A 23,800-nucleotide genomic window follows, 5' to 3' on the forward strand; every position below is an offset into this window, starting at 1 on the left:
CTACTTCAGGGTGGCAATGGGGACGCAGATACAGAGAACAGCCTTGTGGACACAGTGGGAGAAGGAGCGGGTGGTTTGAACTGACAGAGTAGCATGGAAGTAGGTACTTTACCTAATGGAAAACAGATAGCCAGTGGGAATTTGCTTGGTGACGCAGCGAGCTCAGCCCAGTGCCCCGTGACAACCTAGAGGGGTGCAATGGGGTGGAGGTGGGAGGGAGGCTCCGCAAGGAGGGGACATAAGCATACCTGTGACTGATTCATGTTGATGTATGGAGGAAACCAACACAATAATGTAAAGCAATTATCCTCCAATAAATTTTTTTTTTTTTTTTAAAGAATCTATCATGAGACCAGAGCACTGAACTAGTGTTGATAATGTGGTATAGACGGTGGCAGTGCTGACTCTTCTGGTTGAAATGATGATTCCTGAAAACGGAGGTAGAATTCTTCCTCCCATCTTTCAGGATTCAGTCATCCTAAAACCTCATTTGATAGCTAGCCACTCTGGGCCATACCTGATGTGGAAAGATTTCTGACTACCCTACCTCCTCAAAGCAGTTCCTAATAAGGGGTGCTTGCATTCCAGAGGATCACCAGGTCATCCTTTTATACTTATTTTTAATTTAAAAAGTAGGAAAGCAACCAGGTTTACTAGCATTTAATATACAGATTGAAACTGGTTCCATCATTAAGCTTACAGGTCAGAGGGCTTTAGGGATTCTATTATAGTAAATTTTGAGATTGTATTACCTTGAGTGGAAAAATATTTACTGCAATCTGCACTAAAATGAGAAGCTGACATGAAAATCTCAAGTACTATAAGGAGACTGGTTGACTCATGGTAAAGTTTTTTAAAAAGCTGGAGTATCTGAAGATGAGTTTCATGTTTTTCTCTTATTAAAAAAAAAAAAAAGCTATTCCAAATTTCTTAACTTTCCTATGATTATGATTAAAAATGCCTGCTTAGCAGTATTTAAACACACTCACACCCTTAATATGTACCAATATAAAAGAGGCATTTTGAATAAGAAGTGAGAAAATGATTGTTTTGGAAAACAGTTCCTGCTATCAAGAGAAAACTTTGAAAACAGATGTTTGGCAAAGTTTTCATCATTATGCAACTTTGTTAGTGAAAACAAGTTAAGTATGTCGATTATAAAACACTTATCTGCACATTTTGAAAATTAGATGTTATATATTTTATAGAAATAGATAATATTTGTTAATTTGTGTTACTGTTTTATTTAGAGTTTTTGCATCTCTGCTTACAAAAGACATTGGCCCATATTGTATTCACTTCTTCCTCTCTCTCTCTCTCTGGCTTTGGTAAGTTGAGAAACTTCTGTATTCCTTAATTTTTGAAAATGTGTCCAAAACAGATGTTATCTATCCTTTGAAAACTTAGTGAAACCTATACTTAAAAATTGTCTCATTTTGTGCCCATTTTGTGAGTAGGTTCCTGACCAGGTAAGTGACAATGGTTTTAGATTAAATACTTTTTAAATTTCTTTTCTGTCAATTTTGGTGTCATACAGTCTTTTGGAAAATTGGCCAGTTTACTCAAGTGTTTATATGAAAATTTTAATATTTTAATATTTATTTTTAATAGTTATATTCTATAGATACTCATGGTCCTTTTTATTAATAATATTTGTACTGCCTTTTTAAAAATCAGTTTTGTTAAAGGAATTTTTTTTAGAGAAATAGATTTTAAGTCTATGCTTCTTTGTTTTATATTTAATTAATGTTTTTCTTCTGTCTTCTTCATTTCCTTAGTTTATATCCCAAGTTTGCTTCTTGAATGTACTTTGTCTCTGTCTTTCTGACTTTTAGTGCTGAACTCATAGAAAGAACATTAATTTTCAAAGTGTCTTCACCACTATTATATGAACTTGAGATAGGATTCCCTACAAGCCATTTAGCTGCCTTCCACAAGTTTTGATATGTAGTGTCTCATTGTTGCTTAATTGCAACTTTCATTTTTATTTCTTCACATTGTCATGGTTTAAAGCATGGTAACTGAAATCAAATTATCTGGACTTTCAGGCTTAGCTCTATCCTTCATTAACTCGATGCTTTAATTTCCTCATCAGCAAAATAATAACAGGAGTAGAACCTACTGCTAGGGTTTTATGCCATATATATTGTGTATATATATGACACAGTGTGTATGCATATATATATTGCCATATATGTATTTTATGCCATATATATTTTATGCCATATATATTGTGTATATGTACGACACAGTACATGACCCATGTCAAGCACTCTACTGAAATTTGCTGCTACCTTCATCATCATCTAAATGTCATCGTTATGACATCCAAGAAATACATTGGAGAATGTTGCTTTAAAATTCAAAATACATGTTATATCCATCTATTCAAAATATATTGCTGTGTAACGTTATTGCCTATGATCAGACAATATCCTATTGATTTACTGGTATTTGTTGTGATTGACTTTGTAGCCTGTTCTAGGGTCAATATTTGTATAAGTTTCATGAGTGTTTGAAAAATGATCTCTCTACTCTGTACTGTTGGGTGAGAGATTTTCTAGATACACATTAGACCAAATATGTTAGTTGTGTTATTCACTCTGTCTGTATATGTATTAAATTTATATGCTTGATGCCAGTACTACACAGAGTTGTGTTAAAATCTTCCACATACATGAATTTGTTAAGTCTTCTTAAATTATTTCAATTTTGCCTCATGGATTTGAGGATGTGTTGTTAGTTGCACACAGGTTGAAACTGCTACATATTCTCAGGGAATAGATTTATCATTAAAATATGATTATCTTTATCTCTAGTAATCTATTTTTGGTTTCAAATCTATTTGGTGTGATATTAATATAGCATGTCTAATATATTTTTCCATTTGTTTACTTTCAGCCTTCCTGTGTCACTGTTTCGCCATTTCTCACAAAGTACATAAATTTAAATTAAGAAAATCTCTGTGCTTTAACTGGCCATATGATTAATCAGTTTGCATCCATTGAGATGTTTTTATATACTTGAATTACTATACCATTTTGTGCTGTGTCATTTTTGTTGTTGTTTGTTCTCCTTTCCTGGCATCTAATGAATTTATTGAATTATCTTCATTCTCTCTTTACAATATTGGAAGTTCTTTTAGTGGAGACCCCGATGTTTTATTTTGTTTTTAAATTTTGGACATATGAGTTTAATTATCTTCTAGACCATTCACATGGAGGTAACTGAATGGAAACAAGGGGTCATAAACTTAGAAGAGAGGTAAGTATTTTAGAACAGCATTTTTCATTTAAGCCAATTTGGGTTTAGCTGTTTACCAAACTGGTTCACTTTTTAACATTTAAAATAAAACGTCTTTGCCAAGTTTAAAAAAAAAACAATTTATTAAAACTGGTTTACAGAAATAGTCCAAATAATGTTTTGAAGCACGATTTGAGTGTGTTTCCTCCACGCTTCTTTAAATCTCAAGTTTTCTTTGGCAAATGTATCTAAAATGCCACATTTTCATTTTAGAGATTAAAATTTACATTTATATAACAGAGTGCAATAAATTGGTGTTCATAGGATAAACTCCCTCTAAGCCCTAGCGGTTTATACTTCTCCTTTGAAGGCAGCACTAGTGGTAAAGAACCCGCCTGCCAATGCAGGAGACATAAGAGATGCGGGCTCAATGCCTGAGTCAGGAAGATCCCCTGGAGAAGGAAATGGCAACCCACTCCTTATTCTTGCCTGGAGAATCCCATGGACAGAGGAGCCTTGAGGGTTACAGTCCTTGGGGTCGCAAAAGACTTGGACACAACTGAAGTGACTTAGCAGATCGCACATTTAAAATTTATAAATATCTTTTAATTAAGTTGTCATTCTCAAGGCTGTTTGGAGAAAAATTTGTGAATTATGTATCTATAAATTCTTACTCTTTGCTCTCTTTTCCTTTTGTATCAGCTGGATACCTAATTTATAAAGTACTAGGGAAGAAGAAGCCATGCAATAGAAAGACTTCAGTCTCTGACACTGTGTAGAAGACCTTGGTCCCCAATACTAGGATCCTTGATCTGCTCTTATGTAAGCAAGAAGATAACTCCTATTGTGTTAAGTCACTGAAATTGTAAAGGCTATTTGTCACAGCAATGACCATTATCTTCCTGATACATATTTTTTTATTCACTTCAACAATTTACCTTTTTAGTTGATGTATATATGTATTTAAAGTGATTATAAATATTAATTTCTACCATGCTTATCTGTTCTAATCACTGCACTTATTTTTTTCTTCTTATTTCTTTCTTTTTGTGCCTTTCCAGTTTCAGGTGAGCACTTCATGATTCTATTTTTTTTTCTTCTTTTATCATATCAATTATACTTCTTTTAAAAATATTTTTAGTAGTTGACAGAATTCAATTGTGCATTTTAAACCAGTGTAAATCCACTTTCAAATAACTCTATACTGCTTCATGTATATGTAATAGAGCTATTCCCAATTTGTCCCTCCTGTCTCATTTTCACTTATTCATTCACTTCACTTACCCATATCCCATAATAACCTAATGCATTGTTACTATTACTGCTTTAAACAAAGTTATCTTTTAGTGCAATTAAAAATGAGAAAAGTAAAAGCCTTCATTTTACTTTGATTTATTACTTTGCCAACATGTTTCCTTTCTTCATGTAGGTCTGAATTTCTATCCTATATAAAATTTTCTTTCTCCCTGAAGAACATCTTTTCACATTACTTTCAGGGTAGTTCTGTTGGTGATAAAGTACCTCAAGTTTTCTTTGTCTGAGAAAAACAAAAAATTTTTTTCTTTGCTCTTGAAGAATGATTTTACTGGCTATGGAATTATATACTGATGATTTTCCCTCAAAACTTTAAATATTTCCCTCCACTGTCTTATTTCTGATAAGAAGGTCACTATAATTCTTTTCTTTGTTCATCTGTAAGTATGGTATATTTTTCCTTTTAGATTCAAGATTTTTCTCTGTGGCTTTGATTTCCTACAGCTTGAATATGATATGCCTAGGTGTAGTTTCTTGATTTTTTTTTTTTTTTTTTGAAGGAGGACGTGCAGTAATTCTCCTTCTTGGTATTCTCTGAACTTCCTAGATCTGTGGTTTAATGTATGATTAATTTTGGATAGTTTTCAGCCATTATGACTTCATATATTTCTTCTGTTTCTTCTTTATCTGGTATTTCAATTAAGCATATGTTACTTTTTTGCAGTTGTCTCATAGTTCTTGAATGTGCTTGAATCTTTTCTCCTTTCCCTTTCAATTTGGTATTGACATATTTATATTCTATTGACCTATTTATTCTATTGACCTATCTTTGTTCTCACTAAATCTATACTCAGGCATGTCCAATCTACTGTCGAGTGCATCAGAGACGCTCTGCCTTTCTGTCTGATTTCTAATATTTCCTTTTGATTCTTTCCTAGAATCCTCCCCTCTTCACTTTCATTACTCATCTCTTCTTATGTGTTTTCTGCTTGTTCCTTTAATCTTTAACTTATTAATCATTGTTACATTAAATCCTGGTAATTTCAGTATCTGTGTGTACCCTTTTGATTCTGATTCTTGCTTTGTTTCTTTAGACTCCATTTTTCTTGCTTTTTGGCATGCTTCATAATTTTTTTAAAGTCAGATTTTTTGTGCTAATGTTTGCTATAAATGTAGGGTCCAGAGAATTCAATTTCCTCTAGTATACTTGTTTTTATCTTCCCTATTGACTTTGGACTTCCCTAAGTACTCTTCTTCAGAGATAATCTGCATTTTACAGCTCTTTCCATTATAATCCACTAGGCTGCTACTTTGGAGCCTGGTTGGTGTGATAAAGTGTGGTAGAAGGGAGGCATTATGTAGTCTAAGCATTAAATCTCAGGTTTTAGGATGCCTGGGTCCCTGGGCTGTGACCCTCATAAGAGCATCTTCATGGTATAACTTTTTTCCCCCTTAGGTGAGACCAGAAAACTGGTTGGAGTAAGGATGCCCTTCCCTCACCTGGGATAAGGCTCTGATAAGACAGTAAAGGATCTGCCTGCAATGCAGGAGACCTGGGTTTGATCCGTGGGTCAGGAAGACCCTCTGGAGAAGGAAATGGCAGCCCACTCCAGTATTCTTGCCTGGAGAATTCCATGGACTGAGGAGCCTGGTGGGCTACAGCCCATGGGGTCGTGAAGAGTCGGATATGACTGAGCAACTAACACTTTCCTTTTTTTCACAAAGTCTTTTCCCCTCAAGCATATGTCTTTGTTATGGACAACTCTCTGGGAATATTTCACCATGATTACTCTTCCCCTTTCTGTGCCAAAGCCACAAGAGGATTTTCTTGGATCTTCACTGTGAGACAAGCTGGGTTTCAGGAACTTAAAGCTCACTGAAGACCCATAAAGCTGTGGTTCCACACGTTTCTCCCTCTCATCCTGGTTCATATTCGGTCTCCAGTTTTTCCTCAAAATCACCCTTTAAGTGTCCCTATTGGATTACGGCACCAGCAGCTTCCGCTTCAGTTCATGAATAAATCTCAGCTGTGACTCTGTATTTGCCTGCCTCACCAACATTCAGAGTGGGAGTTTGCCCTGCAGTCTCTGTTCTCTGATGGGTCCATGGAAAATCATCAATTTTAAGTGCATTTATCTTCATCAATATAAAGACAGGAATGACCTCCAAGTCCTTTATATATTGGAAATGAAATCAACAGTCCTATTTTAATTTTCTATCCTATAGGTAATTCTTCCCATCACATGAACTAACTGCTCTTATCCATACCTATTGTGTCAGCCTCACATGTTTGCAACGTGCCATGGAGTAAGAATACATGTCAGTCCTTCTCTCCTAATGTGGAACAAAATCACCCACAGAAGTCAAGCCCTTGGAGATTTTCTGAAAAACAAACAAATGCTGTGTCTAGAAAGCAGGGGTGACCATGAATAGAGGACTTGGTCCTGCGAACCAAAGAAAGAGGAACATTGTCTTCTTTTTTTTTTTTTTTTTTTATTTTTCTTTTTCTTCCAGTGGGTTTTGTCATACATTGATATGAATCAGCCATGGATTTACATGTATTCCCAATCCCGATCCCCCCTCCCACCTCCCTCTCCACCCGATTCCTCTGGGTCTTCCCAGTGCACCAGGCCGGAGCACTTGTCTCATGCATCCCACCTGGGCTGGTGATCTGTTTCACCATAGATAGTATACATGCTGTTCTTTTGAAATATCCCACCCTCACCTTCTCCCACAGAGTTCAAAAGTCTGTTCTGTATTTCTGTGTCTCTTTTTCTGTTTTGCATATAGGGTTATCGTTACCATCTTTCTAAATTCCATATATATGTGTTAGTATGCTGTAATGTTCTTTATCTTTCTGGCTTACTTCACTCTGTATAATGGGCTCCAGTTTCATCCATCTCATTTAGGACTGATTCAAATGAATTCTTTTTAATGGCTGAATAATATTCCATGTGTATATGTACCACAGCTTCCTTATCCATTCATCTGCTGATGGGCATCTAGGTTGCTTCCATGTCTGGCTATTATAAACAGTGCTGCGATGAACATTGGGGTGCACGTGTCTCTTTCAGATCTGGTTTCCTCAGTGTGTATGCCCAGAAGTGGGATTGCTGGGTCATATGGCAGTTCTATTTCCAGTTTTTAAGAAATCTCCACACTGTTTTCCATAGTGGCTGTACTAGTTTGCATTCCCACCAACAGTGGAAGAGGGTTCCCTTTTCTCCACACCCTCTCCAGCATTTATTGCTTGTAGACTTTTGGATAGCAGCCATCCTGACTGGCGTGTAATGGTACCTCATTGTGGTTTTGATTTGCATTTCTCTGATAATGAGTGATGTTGAGCATCTTTTCATGTGTTTGTTAGCCATCTGTATGTCTTCTTTGGAGAAATGTCTGTTTAGTTCTTTGGCCCATTTTTTGATTGGGTCATTTATTTTTCTGGAATTGAGCTGCAGGAGTTGCTTGTATATTTTTGAGATTAATCCTTTGTCTGTTGCTTCATTTGCTATTATTTTCTCCCAATCTGAGGGCTGTCTTTTCACCTTACTTATAGTTTCCTTTGTAGTGCAAAAGCTTTTAAGTTTCATTAGGTCCCATTTGTTTAGTTTTGCTTTTATTTCCAATATTCTGGGAGGTGGTCATAGAGGATCTTGCTGTGATTTATGTCGGAGAGTGTTTTGCCTATGTTCTCCTCTAGGAGTTTTATAGTTTCTGGTCTTACATTTAGATCTTTAATCCATTTTGAGTTTATTTTTGTGTATGGTGTTAGAAAGTGTTCTAGTTTCATTCTTTTACAAGTGGTTGACCAGTTTTCCCAGCACCACTTGTTAAAGAGGTTGTCTTTTTTCCATTGTATATCCTTGCCTCCTTTGTCAAAGATAAGGTGTCCATAGGTTCGTGGATTTATCTCTGGGCTTTCTATTCTGTTCCATTGATCTATATTTCTGTCTTTGTGCCAGTACCATACTGTCTTGATGACTGTGGCTTTGTAGTAGAGTCTGAAGTCAGGCAGGTTGATTCCTCCAGTTCCATTCTTCTTTCTCAAGATTATTTTGGCTATTCGAGGTTTTTTGTATTTCCATACAAATTGTGAAATTCTTTGGTCTAGTTCTGTGAAAAAATACCGTTGGTAGCTTGATAGGGATTGCATTGAATCTATAGACTGCTTTGGGTAGAATAGCCATTTTGACAATATTGATTCTTCCAATCCATGAACACGGTATGTTTCTCCATCTGTTTGTGTCCTCTTTGATTTCTTTCATCAGTGTTTTATAGTTTTCTATGTATAGGTCTTTTGTTTCTTTAGGTAGATATACTCCTAAGTATTTTATTCTTTTTGTTGCAATGGTGAATGGTATTGTTTCCTTAATTTCTCTTTCTGTTTTTTCATTGTTAGTATATAGGAATGCAAGGGATTTCTGTGTGTTAATTTTATATCCTGCAACTTTACTATATTCATTGATTAGCTCTAGTAATTTTCTGGTAGAGTCTTTAGGGTTTTCTATGTAGAGGATCATGTCATCTGCAAACAGTGAGAGTTTCACTTCTTCTTTTCCTATCTGGATTCCTTTTACTTCTTTTCTGCTCTGATTGCTGGGCCAGAACTTCCAACACTATGTTGAATAGTAGTGGTGAGAGTGGGCACCCTTGTCTTGTTCCTGATTTCAGGGGAAATGCCTTCAATTTTTCACCATTGAGGGTGATGTTGCTGTGGGTTTGTCATATATAGCTTTTTATGTTGAGGTATGTTCCTTCTATTCCTGCTTTTGGAGAGTTTTAATCATAAATGAGTGTTGAATTTTGTCAAAGGCTTTCTCTGCATCTATTGAGATAATCATATGGTTTTTATCTTTCAATTTGTTAATGTGGTGTATTACATTGATTGATTTGCGGATATTAAAGAATCCTTGCATTCCTGGGATAAAGCCCACTTGGTCATGGTGTATGATTTTTTTAATATGTTGTTGGATTCTGTTTGCTAGAATTTTGTTAAGGATTTTTGCATCTATGTTCATCAGTGATATTGGCCTGTAGTTTTCTTTTTTTGTGGCATCTTTGTCTGGTTTTGGAATTAGGGTGATGGTGGCCTCATAGAATGAGTTTGGAAGCTTACCTTCATCTGCAATTTTCTGGAAGAGTTTGAGTAAGATAGGTGTTAGCTCCTCTCTAAATTTTTGGTAGAATTCAGCTGTGAAGCCATCTGGTCCTGGGCTTTTGTTTGCTGGAAGATTTTTGATGACAGTTTTGATTTCCTTGCTTGTGATGGGTCTGTTAAGATCTTCTATTGGAACATTGTCTTCTTAAAATTTTTTTTTTCTAACTGAGCTTAAGATATTCACCTCGACTGATTTATGAGAGTGTAGGTGGAAGCAAGGGCAGGGGTTGGATTTCCTCAAGCATGTTCTCATGCCCGTATATGTTGCTCTTACTGCACTGATTTGGAGCTAAGGGTGTGTCTTACAAATGCTTAGGGCATGTTCCTGTAATATTTCATTATGTGCCAATGCAGTCATCATCTCCTGCAAAGTAGCAGTGTCTAGAAACAAGTTATCATTAGGAAATAATAAAGGCTATTCATTTTATTGACATCTAAAATGCATGAGAACATTTATGACCAAACTCATATATTTTTCTCATCATGAATATGTGGCATTAATTATCAAGCCTGCTCCAGGGATAGACATATTTATAACATTGTGAAACAGATCTTTCTTCTAAGTTAAGGATGTTGCATTTGGAAGGAAATTACTGTGCTGGTTAATTTGGCCCAGTCTCTGATGACATCTTTCTGCAACCATCAATATTTTTCTCCATGGGTAGCATTTAAAAAATACTTGATATTACATTCTAAACAATGCTGGTAGGAAACTGTGTTTAATATTGTAAATTATTACAATTGAGGCATTACTTAACTAGAAAAAGCTATCTGAGTTATATTTCATTTGAAAAACAATATGACATGTAGTAAAGGAAAAAAATAGTTTATAATAGTTACTACTACCTCATTTAAGATATAATAACCAAGTTACTGCATCAGCTAGCATGCCTAAAAAGACAATATAATATTATATTTCTATACCATTAATATTAATGATAATAAATTGATATTTTTAGCACTACACTGAGAAGAAAGACCTTTGAATCCTCTTATTTTCACAATAGTTTAATTTATTTATTTTTTAATTGAAGGATAATTGCTTTACAGAATTTTGTTGTTTTCTGTCAAACCTCAACATGAATCAGCCATAGGTATACATATGTCCCCTACATCTTGAAACCCTCTCCAACCTCCCTCCCCATTCCACCCCTCTAGGTTAATACAGAGCTTCTATCTGAGTTCACTGAGACATACAGGACATTCCTGTTGCCTATCTATTTTACATTTGGTAATGAAAGTTTCCATGTTACCCTCTCCATACATCTCAAGCTCTCCTCCCCTCTCCCCATGTCCATAAGTCTGTTCTCTATATCTGTTTCTCCATTGCTGCCCTACAAATAAATTATTTGGTGCCATCTTTCTAGATTCTGTATATATGTGTTAATATAGGATATTTGTCTTTCTCGTTCTGACTTACTTCACTCTGTATAATAGGTTCTGGGTTCATACACCTCATTAGAACTGACTCAAAGGCATTCCTTTTTATGACTGAGTAATATTCCATTGTGTATATGTACCACTACTTCTTAATCCATTCATCTGTCGATGGACATCTAGGTTGCTTCTATATTCTAGCTATTGTAAATAGGGCTGCAAAGAACAATGGGATACATGTGTCTTTTTCAGTTTTGTTTTCTTCAGGGTATATGTCTAGGAGTGGGATTGCTGGGTCATATGGTGGTTTTATTCCTAGGTTTTGAAGGAATCTCCATACCATCTTCCATAGTGGTTGTATCAATTTACATTCCCACGAACAGGGCAAGAGCATTCCCTTTTCTCCACACCCTCTCCAGCACTTATTGTTTGTAGACTTTTTTTTTTTTCATTTATTTTTATTAGTTGGAGGCTAATTACTTTACAATATTGTAGTGTTTTTTGCCATACATTGACATGAATCAGCCATGGATTTACATATGTTCCCCATCCCGATCCCCCCTCCCGCCTCCCTCCCCATCCCATCCCTCTGGGTCTTCCCAGTGCACCAGCCCTGAGCACTTGTCTCATGCATCCAACCTGGGCTGGTGGTCTGTTTCACCCTTGATAGTATACTTGTTTCAATGCTATTCTCTCAGAACATCCTACCCTCGCCTTCTCCCACAGAGTCCCAAAGTCTGTTCTGTACATCTGTGTCTCGTTTTCTGTTTTGCATATTGGGTTATCGTTACCATCTTTTTAAAATTCCATATATCACTCATTATTAGAGAAATGCAAATCGAAACTACAATGAGATATCACCTCACACTGGTCAGAATGGCCATCATCAAAAAGTCGTAGAGGTGTGAGGTGATATCTCATTGTAGTTTTGATTTGCATTTCTCTAATAATGAGTGATGTTGAGCATCTTTTCATGTGTTTGTTAGCCATCTGTATGTCATCATTGGAGAAATGTCTGTTTAGGTCTTTTCCCCACTTTTTGACTGGGTTGTTTATTTTTCTGGCATTGAGTTATATGAGCTGCTTGTATATTTTGGAAATTAACCCTATGTCAGTTTTCATTTGCTATTATTTTCCCCCATTCTGAGGGTTGCCTTTTCTCCTTGCTTATAGTTTCCTTTGCTGTGTAAAAGCTTTTAATTTTAATCAGGTCCCACTTGTTTACTTTGGTTTTTATTTCCATTACTCTAGGAGGTGGGTCATAGAGCATCCTGCTTTGATTTATATCATCCAGTGTTCTGCCTATGTTTTCCTCTAAGAGTTTTGTAGTTTCTGGTTTTATATTTAAGTCTTTAATCCATTTTGAATTTATCTTTGTTTATGGTGTTAGGAAGTATTCTAATTTCATTCTTTTACATGTAGCTGTCCAGTTTTCCCAGCACCATTTACTGAAGAGACTGTCTTTGTCCCATTGTATATTCTTGCCTCCTTTGTCAAAAATACAGTACCCATAGGTGCATGGGTTTATTTGTGGGCTCTCTGTCTTGTTCCATTGGACTATATTTCTGTTTTTGTGCCAGTATCATACTGTCTTGATGACTGTAGCTTTGTTGGATAATCTAAAGTCAGGAAGGTTGATTCCTCCAGGTCCATTCTTCTTTCTCAAGACTGCTTTGGCTATTCAGGGTCTTTTGTGTTTATATATGAATTGTGAAGTTTTTTGTTCTGGTTCTGTGAAAAATGCCATTGGTAATTTGATAGGGACTGCATTGAATCTGTAGATTGCGTTTGGTAGTATAGTTGTTTTCACAATATTGATTCTTCCTACCTAGGAACATGGAATATCTCTCCATCTGTTTATATCATCTTTGATTTCTTTCATCAGTGTCTTATAGTTTTCTGTATACAGTTCTTTTGTCTCTTTAGGTAGAGACATCCCTAGATATTTTAAATATTTTATTTATTATATTATATTTCCTATATATTTTATTCTTTTTGTTGTAGTGGTGAATTGGGTTGATTCCTTAATTTCTCTTTCTGATTTTTCATTGTTAATATATAGGAATGCAAGTGATTTCTGTGTATTGATTTTCACAACAGTTTTTAATTGGATATTTTGTGAGAAGCAGAGAAGGCCTATGGCCTTAAAGAATGCATTGATTCCTAGAGTCCTTTCCAGGCTAAAAAGGCAATGGCCCTATATTTTTAGATCAGGTGAGTAAAGAACCCGCTATGTGATCATACATCATAAAATTCTCAAACCATACAGTAGAATCAATGACTGAAACAGAAAATTTCAGCACCAGTCAGAGCTCGGAAAGTTTAAAATAAAAAAGAGGTATGGGACTTCCCTGTGGCTCAGTGGTAAAGAATCTACCTGCCAATACAGGAGACATGGTTTCAATACCTGGTCCAGGAAGATCCCACATGCTGCAGAGCAACTAAGCCCATGCACTAGAACTATTGAACCTGTGTTCTAGAGCCTGGGAACCACAACCACTCAGCCCCCCAGCCACAACTACTCAAGTCTCTTTACCCTAGAGCTCATGCTCCACAACAAGAGAAGCCACTACAATGAGAAATACACACACTGCAAAGAAGAATAGCCCACACTCTCCACAACTAGAGAAAAATCCAAGCAGCAATGAAGACCCACCACAGCCAAAAATAAAAATAAATTAACATTTTAAAAATAAAATTATTTTTAAAAAACTCAAAACTCAATTATCAAAAAAAAAAGAAAAGAGGTTTGAAAGCATTACTTTACATCATTAGAATCAGGCCAGTAGGAAATGGATATTAAGATGTTAGAATCTGCTAAGAAAATGAATGTTTCCTATCACACATTTTTGTGTTCTTATTCCAATGCTTCCACTTACTAATTATGTATCCTAGACCAAGTGTCTGAATTCTCTGAGCCTCATCAGAATAGAACTCTTTATGTCTTTATCTCCAAAATGAATTTAACAGTTTCTCTCCCACACAAACAATGATGAAGATTATATGAGGTAATGTGTAAAAAAAAAAATTCAGTATAATGTTCAGCAAATCTTCAAGACCTATCTAAATGCTCAGACTTATCTCCTTCTTCCTCTCCTGCCTTGTAATCCAAGTAGAAATATTTTCAATTTACTGCTTAAGAAAATCGGTATAAAATTCCCCTTGGTACTATGGTTATTTAGAAATGTTCAGCTATATAACTATTTTGTTTAGTGTTTCAGGGAACACCGTAAAGATTAAACTTGGTCACAGCTACATGATTGTGATTTAATAAGGAAAATGGCACAGACACATATTCTACCTATAAAAAGCGGAGCTGCAGTGATTACAAAAGTGATGAGTAGTTGAGAGGATCCAGAATTATGTTGGTGGTTTGGAGGCCACTGGATTTTACAGAAATTGTCCTGGAAGAAGTGCATCTTAAACTATAATCTGAAAGAGAGAAAGGAAGTGATGAAGCAGAGGAAAGAGTTATCCTGAGCAAATATTTGGATTTACAAGGAGTATCAAGGTCAAGTGAAATATGGCTCTTAACATGGGCAAACACCCACCCAGGCAGGTGCTCAGGACTTTCATTCTTCCTAATAATTACCCATAACTCTCAGTTAGGCTTCCCTGGTGGCTCAGATGGTAAAGAAACTGCCTTCAATGCAGGATACCAGGGTTCAATCCCTGGAGAATTCCATGGAAAAAAGGAGCCTGGTGGCCTACAGTCTATGGGGTCGCAAAGACTCAATACCTGAATCAGCCCTAAGCTGGAGGTCATCTATACTCTAGGCTTTTTCCCCCCATTTCTCTCCATTCCATCAAAGTAGACCTGTCCTACTTTGCAATACTTTTCAGTATTGCATTACCCTCCTCTTTGTTTTTCAAGTAGACTAAGCTCATCTGAACCCACTCCAGTATTCTTGCCTGGAGAATTTCATGGACATAGTAGCCTGGTGGGCTACAGTCCATGGGGTCACAAAGAGTAGGACATGACTGAAGCATCTAACACACACACAAGCTCATCTGACATAATAATATTTACTCATATGAGTGTAGGTATAAAGTACAAAATCCACACTATCCCACAAAAGTACTAATCAAATTTGAATATTTTTCTAGAACTATCCCAGAATCCACTAATCAAAATAAACAGAACCTGTAAACAAAAAATAAAAATTGAAAGCAACAGTTGCCCATTCCAAAGAATGAGCTAACCCATACTTGGGATATATGGTAAATATGGTAAAATAATTTTAAACATTATAAATTGAGTTACAGCATTAGCTAAAGTTATATAAATATTTACTTAATGACAAAATATTTAGCTGTAAAATAATCTTACCTTTGGAGATATTTTATAATTTACAATATGAATGATTTTAATCACAGATGGTATAAAACAAATGCAAGAATATTTTCCCTTGAGTGCTTAGACTGTTTCAAAAACAAAGATAGTTAATTTCTATGCAGAAACATCATGTTTGACACTACAAACATTATCACAAAACACCATTATCTCAAAGCAACATGCATTTAATGAGCTCAGTTATTTCTTATCCAAGAAAACCAAGGATTTTGTAGTCTATTAGGCACCAAAATGTAAAAGATTATCATTGCAAAAAATAAATGTGTGGGGTTTTTTTTTCTCTTTGAAAATGTTCATCTATTAAGAAGTATAATCTTACTTTTAAACTATGAGTGCAAATCTCACTGAATTTAATAGTTTCATTAAACACATCTAGCAGGTTTTAGTAAACCAAGTTTTAAAAATGACTGCTACATATTCTCATGTCAATAAGCAACCACAGGGACTTCCCTAGTGGTCCAGTGGTTAGGACTTTACCTTCCAATGCATGAGGTGCAGGTTCTACCACCCCTGGTTGGGAAGCTAAGATCCCACACGCCTTGCAGTGGAAAATCCAAAACATAAAACAGAACCAACATTACAACAAATTCAATAAAGACTTTTAAAATGGTCCAAATAAAAAGTTCTAAGTAAGAGAATCACAGTGTCCTCTAGGTAGTTACAGTGTTTGCTTTATAGTTAACATCTGAACACTCCCACGTCTCATAGAACCATACATTTAGTTTACATTCCAGATGTACCAAGTGTGAGTCAGAAGACTCTGATAAAGAGGTATGAAGACGTGACAGAAGCCATCTCCTGATGCCATTGCTAAATTTGGAATCATCATCTTCTTGCCTTTGAAAGACAGAGATGAGGAGACCCTTATCTTGAATAATTATCATCAGTCTCTGATTGATATCACCTATTTAATGTATTTCAGGAAATGATAACCCTGCTGCATGAATATTAAGCCAGTGTGACCCAACATATCCCACTGGAAAGGGTTGTTTTGGTTTTTTTTTAAATAAACTTATTTACCCTAGCCAGATTTTAAAGTCCTGCAGCTCTGAATACAAACTGCAAATTTCAGCATCGAAACATGTATATTATCTATAGTGAAACAGATCACCAGCCCAGGTTGGATGCATGAGACAAGTGCTCGGGCCTGGTGCACTGGGAAGACCCAGAGGAATCGGGTGGAGAGGGAGGTGGGAGGAGGGATCGGGATGGGGAATACATGTAACTTCATGGCTGATTCATGTCAATGTATGACAAAACCCACTTGAATATTGTAAAGTAATTAGCCTCCAACTAATAAAAATAAATGAAAAAAAAATTTTTGAAATCAGGAATAAAAAGTGTTGGTGATGGACTCACTGTGTATCAAAAGTCTAGCATGTATGTGTATTCTCTGATCCAGGAAAACTACTTCTGAAAATATAAGGGAAATAATTATGTATAAATGTGCAATTTATGGATCTTCATTACAGAATATTTACAACAACAAAAATGTCCTCAAAGTGTTCAAAAATTGACAATAAGTAAGATGTCCACAATATAAAATGAATGAAACAGACTATTTTGTCATTCCAACAAAAGTGTTATTCTGAACATACTTACTCACATAAAAAATGCTCATGTAATAGTTACATGAAAAAATGAAGTATAAAATAGTAGGTTAAATATGATCCCATTTTTATTGCAAAGAAAAATATATATAAATATATATATTTAGTGGTTTTCTCTAGGAGATTGGGCCTAGTTTTATCATTGAATTTAGTTTTCTCATTTTCCTTATCTTCTAGTTTTATTCAATTACTGGGTATTACTTATATAATGAAAAGTTTCAAATTAGTACTAACAAAAAATGAAAAATTGAAGTGCAAAATAGAGAAGTTTTTCTCTTATTCTCTCTCCTGCAGCTAAAAATATACAACACAGAGAAAACCAGATTAAACACATTAGGATTAAAACAATCAACAATAAGTACTAAACTAAAACAAGTAAAATTCAACTGCATTTGATCTGCTTAAAACAGTATAAATATACATGTCATATCATGAAAAAAAATTACCAGATTTAAAGGAAGGACAAGTATGTTTATATTTGACTTTTCCCCAATGTCTGAGTGATCTTGGGCAAGTCACACTTACAGTTATCATACCCATAGAATAAGATGGGAGGAGTAGATGATTTCTCAAAGAGCTTCAGATCTAATATTCTATCAACCACTAGAAAGTCCTCTTATCCTTGAATATGCCCTTGATGTTCTTCAGTCATAGAAGGTCCCACACCAGTTTTAACAACTGTGCACAAGATCCTTTGAGCAAGGAGTGTGTCCTGCATAAATATTTACACTTTAAATAAGTCTCCTTCACATAATAACAGTTCAACAAATATTTGATAATAAATCATTCTTCTTGGTATAGTCACATGTTCATGACCTCAGGAAACCTGTCCCAAGATACTTACAAAAAAATTGATTGACCTCTCTGCACAAATAGCAATGGCTAATCTGGTCTAAAATCCAATAATAGTGTAAAAGCTAATTATAATAAGATATAGTACACAGGGTCTGAGTAAGCTGTTTTAATCCAGTTCTCATCATGAGAGAAAACATGGCCCCCCAAAGTCACTGAATACCATTGTTCTTATGCTCTGTTAAAGCTCTGAGACATCTTGCACAGTGGCTGCGTTATGATCCATCTTTCTGGTTTTTCCTTCCCTTTGCTCTTCAGAGGAGCATGAAATTGTTTTGGTAATTTCATCAGCTTCAGAAGAAGCCAGCCTAAGTATGCTGGTTAAAATGTTCAGTGAGCACGTCTGTCAGCGTGTTCAATGTGAGAAACAAAAGACTAAGGCTGCAACCGTAGCTTTAGGAACCAGCAAACAGAATGGGTAGCTAGAGCAACCCACAGGCTGGAAACCAACCAACATAGGGCATGGATTCTAAGGACACGGATGCTAAGAGCCTCACAGCCTCTTCAGCTGGGCAGGGATAGGGCAAAGTCAGAATGGAGGGGAAGAGTAGAAAATGAAGTGCTGTCACTGCAGTAAACTGAGGCAAATCATATCCCTGTCATTCTTGCTTCAAAAAATCATATTTGTTTTTTGTTGTTTTTTTAATGGGTAAATGGAAAATATGATATATGGTTTAATAAAATTAATCAAAACTTTCAAGACATCATGTGGTCATCATTTTGCAATATATACAGATATTATTTTTGTATACAACTGATACTGACATAGTTATATGCAAATTAGACCTCAATAAAAAAAAAAAGAGCTTTCAAGTTTCTAGTTACCATGGCACATTCAATGCACTGTAAAATATTTAGCAAAACTAAAGATACTTAAATTACCAGCATTATATGTACTTTTGTAAATAAGGATCAGGAAAGAGATCAACTATTAAAATAAATGCAGTAAATTATTTTAAGTGAAAGATACACTCACAAGGGGAAAAAAAAGTCTTTGGAGGCAACTGTTTTCTGGGACTTTTAATGTAAAAGCCATAGGTTCAGTTCTGGGGTCCCTTCAGTACTCCCTACTATATCATAATGGACTTTGGTTTGCAAACCTTTTGTGTTTCAACCATTCTGTAATCAGTTACATGAGTCAAATCCACAATGTCCATAAAGGGCCTGTTTAATTCTTAACTATATACAGAGACTCTAAATATTTCACATGTGTATGTGTAAGATACAATTTTTTCTCTTAGGAATATATTATCATTCATAAATTGAAGTAAATGCTTATAATTGTGAGTATCAAACAAATACAAAGCAATACCTGCAACAAAAACCTCTTTTTGAGAAATAAACTATTTTGATTGCACTAGGTTGCATATAGATGTGTCTATTAAACAGCACACATGAAAATATAAAATGTCATGAAGTAAAACAGACCTTAAGTAATCAATCAACTTTAAAAATGTGTTTCAGCCAAGATGCATGAAATTTGGAGAATACCACTGAGCCGTGATAATCTACTTAAGATGTTGCCTCTTACATCAACATCCCATTCACTCCCAGAAAGTGATTTTTTTTTCCCTCCTCTAAGCTCCTTCAAATTTTTATCTTCATCTTCACTCTTCATGTTCTAACTATTGTCACTGTTACGTACTGTGGGATGAATTTTTCAGCTAGAGTGTAAACTCCTTGAGGAAAAGGTGTGCCTTTAAAAATATCTGTAAACTCCAGCCACATTGCTTACCATACTGGAAACAGTACATGATATTTTGGAGATGAATTCATACCTTCTTTTCTCCTAGACAGCTCTGGAGCCAGAAGTATGATAACCTTTAAAGCTTTTATTTGTTTTGATTTTCTCCCCAAATGAAATATATTGGCAATCTCAAAAGCCAGGGATGGACTCCAAACAGAGCTGATAAAAGGTGCACAACTTCTCACTTAATGATCAGGAGAGGACCTGCTTTCCTGACCCCTTGTAATCCTCAGCCATCTCTAGACATATCTTGTGACTAAAGTACACTTTATCATTCAAATAAATTCTATCACTGTGAGAAACATGGATGACAACAGTGACCAATCAACCAGAGGTGATGAGAAGTTTGGAGTAAAACACAATGATGAAACAGGACCTGAGTTTTCATCTGGAATGAGGCTTGACCCACTGAAAGGCAAGAGCCATGTTGGTTCCTGAATTAGAAGTCAGTGGGCCACAGAAGAAGGAATGCTGCACTGGGTGTCAAAGGCCTTGATGCCAGATCTTATCTGCCACTGGGTAATTCTTAACTGGTGGAATACCACTTAATATTCCTGGCCTCAGGACATTTTAAGCTCTCTTATAAATTGAAGAGGTTAAACTCAATATACTCTGATGTTTCTATAAACTATTAAATTCTATGATTACAAATCAAATATATCTTAAGCCTCTCAGTAACTGCGCAAACCTGAACAGTATTTTCAGAAGTTTTGAAAAGCATAGTGTCTGAAACAGATGATAATAATAGTGATGATAATAATAACTAATTTATTCAACACATTTGTGAGATGGTATGGGCTGCTGTCCTAGACCATGAGGATACAGAGAACAAAACATACATGGTTCCACGGAGCTTATGTTCTAGTTCAGGGAGCCAATATTTCATAATCCAGTGCATTTGATTGCAGTGAGAACCTTGGAGAAAAACAATGCAAAGATGGTGATAGAATGTGCCAAAAGGCATTTACTGCATACAACTGAATATTTACCACACATTTTACATGTATCCTCTCATTACATCTTAACAACAATCCTACAAGACAACTGCTATTTCCCTGTGCCCTGTTGCACAGATGTGGGGAGAAAAGGGTACAGAGACATCAATCATATTTCCCAAGGTCACAGAAAAAGTAAGTAATGCTAGTCCAGAGCTTGTGTTCTAACCATTATATAGTTCTGTCCTCTGCCAGATGATATCATAGTACAAATCTTTTAAAAGTTCATTAACCAAACTAAGCTTTCATGGTGGCTCAGTGGTAAAGAATCCACCTGCCAATGCACAAGACATGGGTTCTGTCACTGGATTTGGGAAGATTCCCTGGAAGAGGAAATGACAACCCACTCCAGTATCCTTGCCTGGGAAATCCCATGGACAGAGGAGCCTGATGGGCTACAGTCCATGGGGTCTCAAAGAGTCAGACACAACTGAGAGACTAAACAACAGTAATAACAAACCAAATTAAGCACACATTTTGTGCATTTAGAAAACTCTCTTTTTTCAGCTATGCTTATCACCTAAAAACTATGAAAGGGTGTCAAAATTTTTAAAAGAAGGCATCCTGACATGGGGTTGGGCTAAAGTCAGTGCATCTTGGGCAATAAGTTTCAAAAGCAGCATGCAACAATCATAATTAAAAGATCAAAATTGAAAAAATCACGACCGAGTCTTCACACCGTGGTCCTCATCCTTCCACCTGCTATGCTCGTGAAGCATCCTAAATGAATAGGCATGAGAATGCCAATATTATCTTTGTCCCTCAAGCTTGTTCAAGAAGGAACAAGGAGTCACATTTCTGTGGAACATAACACCAGAGGCTGCAACGGAATCAGATTTCCCATAAAGCAAACACACATGAGGGTCATACAGAGGAGTGGTTAAGTGCGTGGGTTCTGTACTCAAACAGACCTGGCTTCACACTCACTCTCAGCAGCTCTATTTTCTTAGGCAAGCCTACTAACATTCATGAACCCTAGTTTCCTTATCTTTAGAAGAGGAATAATAATATCAACACAATATGCTTTTGTGAGAATTAAAAGAGTTAACATACGTTACAGACTGAACCCAATACTGGCATGTAGGAAATCTGCAGTAATAACCTACTGTTATTATTATGAATAAATGTATCAACTTGGGCAAAGGGATCTACATTTCTGGAAGAGTAAAAGGTTTGACATCTAACAGGATATTTAAGGTCATTTTTCAAAGAACTCTGCACATGAATGTTGAAGGAACTTCCCACTCTCCCTTCCCAAATCTCTGCCTCAGGAATATATTTAGGCACTAATAGCTAACGGGGCTTCCCTCATAGCTCAGTTGGTAAAGAATCTGCCTGCAATGTAGGAGACCCCAGTTCAATTCCTGGCTTGGGAAGGTCCGCTGGAGAAGGGATAGGCTACCCACTCCAGTATTCTTGGGCTTCCCTTGTGGCTCAGCTGGTAAAGAATCTGCCTGCAATGTGGGAGACCTAGGTTCAATCGCTGGGTTGGAAAGATCTCCTGGAGAGTGGAAAGGCTGCCCACTCCAGTATTTTGGGCTGGAGAATTCCATGGACTATGGAGTCCATGGGGTCACGAAGAGTCAGACGCGACTGAGCAACTTTCACTTTCACTTTCAATAGTTAACAGTGGGCTTGGCTTCCCTGGTGGCTCAGAGAGTAAAGATTCTGCCTTCAATGCGGGAGACCTGGGTTCGATTCTTGGGTTGGGAAGATCCCCTGGAGGAAGGCATGGCAACCTACTCCAGTATTCTTCCCTGGAGAATCCCCATGGACAGAGGAGCCTGGTGGGCTATGGTCCATGGGGTCACAAAGAGTCGGACACGACTGAGCGACTAAGCACAGCACACAGATAACAGTGGCAGCATTTCCAAATAGAAAAGGGCAATGACATAACTCTGACATTTCTGTACATTTATATAAATAACTAGTTAGTGGCTCACAAGAAGGAAGAATGAAGATGACTCCAGCCGTGTGTAAAAATAGCCAGAGACAGTCAGCCCCCTCAGTCAACGCACAATAGCCACCGATGATCTGCTCATTTCCTCTGTGTTTGGATGACCTGAAGGCACTTCCCAGCAAGTAAATTCATGACACTAAAGCAACGTTCATTCCCAGTTTACACAGATTTCATCCCACCATATCAACAGCCCACATAGCCAAAGAAAGGGCTTTCAAACACGTTGTTTCCATGGTGTTTATGTGTTTCTACCCTAAACAGACAGATGCAGATGAAGCAATGCATGTCAATCCCATTATGAGGCTGTGAAATGGGCAGAAGTTTTGCTCCACACTCATGCAATCACACACTCTGTGAACATCCTGTTTATTTGGCTCGCCTTCTGATGATTGGCCGTGGTGTATCAGCACATTACCGACAGCTGGGAATTTCTCCAGTGGAACATGCCTTTCCTATGACAAACATCCAAATAGCAATGGGAACACGTGTCTGCCCACTGTGTCCATACGAAGCAGCACGGTTTCCCCAAAAGTAGAGCACATTGGGTTTCTGCATTTGGTTGGAACAGCACCGAGGGGGCCCCCGGTGACCCTTACAGGCCGTATGAGATAATACATTCTTGGACCCCTATTTCCGGACTGCTCTGGGCAAGGTCAGGATGGCCAAGATCCCACTTCCACAATATCAGATGTTACGGTAATTCCTTGGAGCTAATGTGTAAGGGCAAAGGAATGCCTTCAAACCTCATCTAGGCCCTGTGGAATCTGTTGAAAATGCATGACAGCTGTGGGCTTTGGCGAGGCTGTCTGTGAATGTATGAGATTTGGAAACAATTCAAAGCTAGAAATAACTGCACAACTCCTAACCCGGTACTGCGCCTTGCTCTCTCCCTCTCTCTTCCCATCACTCATTTCACACACGCTGTAGCTGGGTCACCATCTCGTCCTCATGACTTTTAGGCATTCTCCACGGCTGGGAACAGTGGGTCACATCCTCCCCACACAAACACAGATGCGAAAAGAAGAAAGAAACAAGGGGTGGGGGTCAGAGCACCAGAATGATTTTAATAAGGCACAAGAACAGGATATTGAGAAAGAGCCTTTTTTTAAAGTATCCAATTGGGAGTTGAGAAGCAACAGCAAACTTGCACACTTGTTTAAAAGCCCATCTGCAGTGCGAATCATCATCGAGTTTTCCAGTGATTTATAGAGGCACTCATTTTCCTAAACCTGCATTATTTTTCCAGGCTG

At 36.8% G+C, this 23,800-nt stretch overlaps 2 long non-coding RNA genes across 2 annotated transcripts in view; one reads left to right on the forward strand and one right to left on the reverse strand.

Annotated features, from left to right (window-relative positions):
- LOC122453035 overlaps window positions 1-17,614 on the reverse strand; it is a 283,162-nt gene extending 265,548 nt beyond the window's left edge. The window contains exon 1 of the long non-coding RNA XR_006272928.1: window positions 17,522-17,614. This is a non-coding gene — a long non-coding RNA (uncharacterized LOC122453035). The remainder of the gene's footprint in view (window positions 1-17,521) is intronic.
- Window positions 1,093-6,969, forward strand: LOC122453042. Its single transcript, XR_006272929.1, has 4 exons — window positions 1,093-1,328; window positions 3,209-3,264; window positions 3,946-4,065; window positions 6,223-6,969. It is a non-coding gene; the product is annotated as an uncharacterized LOC122453042 (long non-coding RNA).
- Window positions 17,615-23,800: the final 6,186 nt, after the last annotated feature.

The sequence above is a fragment of the Cervus canadensis genome, chromosome 1 (assembly GCF_019320065.1).
Source record: "Cervus canadensis isolate Bull #8, Minnesota chromosome 1, ASM1932006v1, whole genome shotgun sequence".
Taxonomy (NCBI): Eukaryota; Metazoa; Chordata; class Mammalia; order Artiodactyla; family Cervidae; genus Cervus; species Cervus canadensis.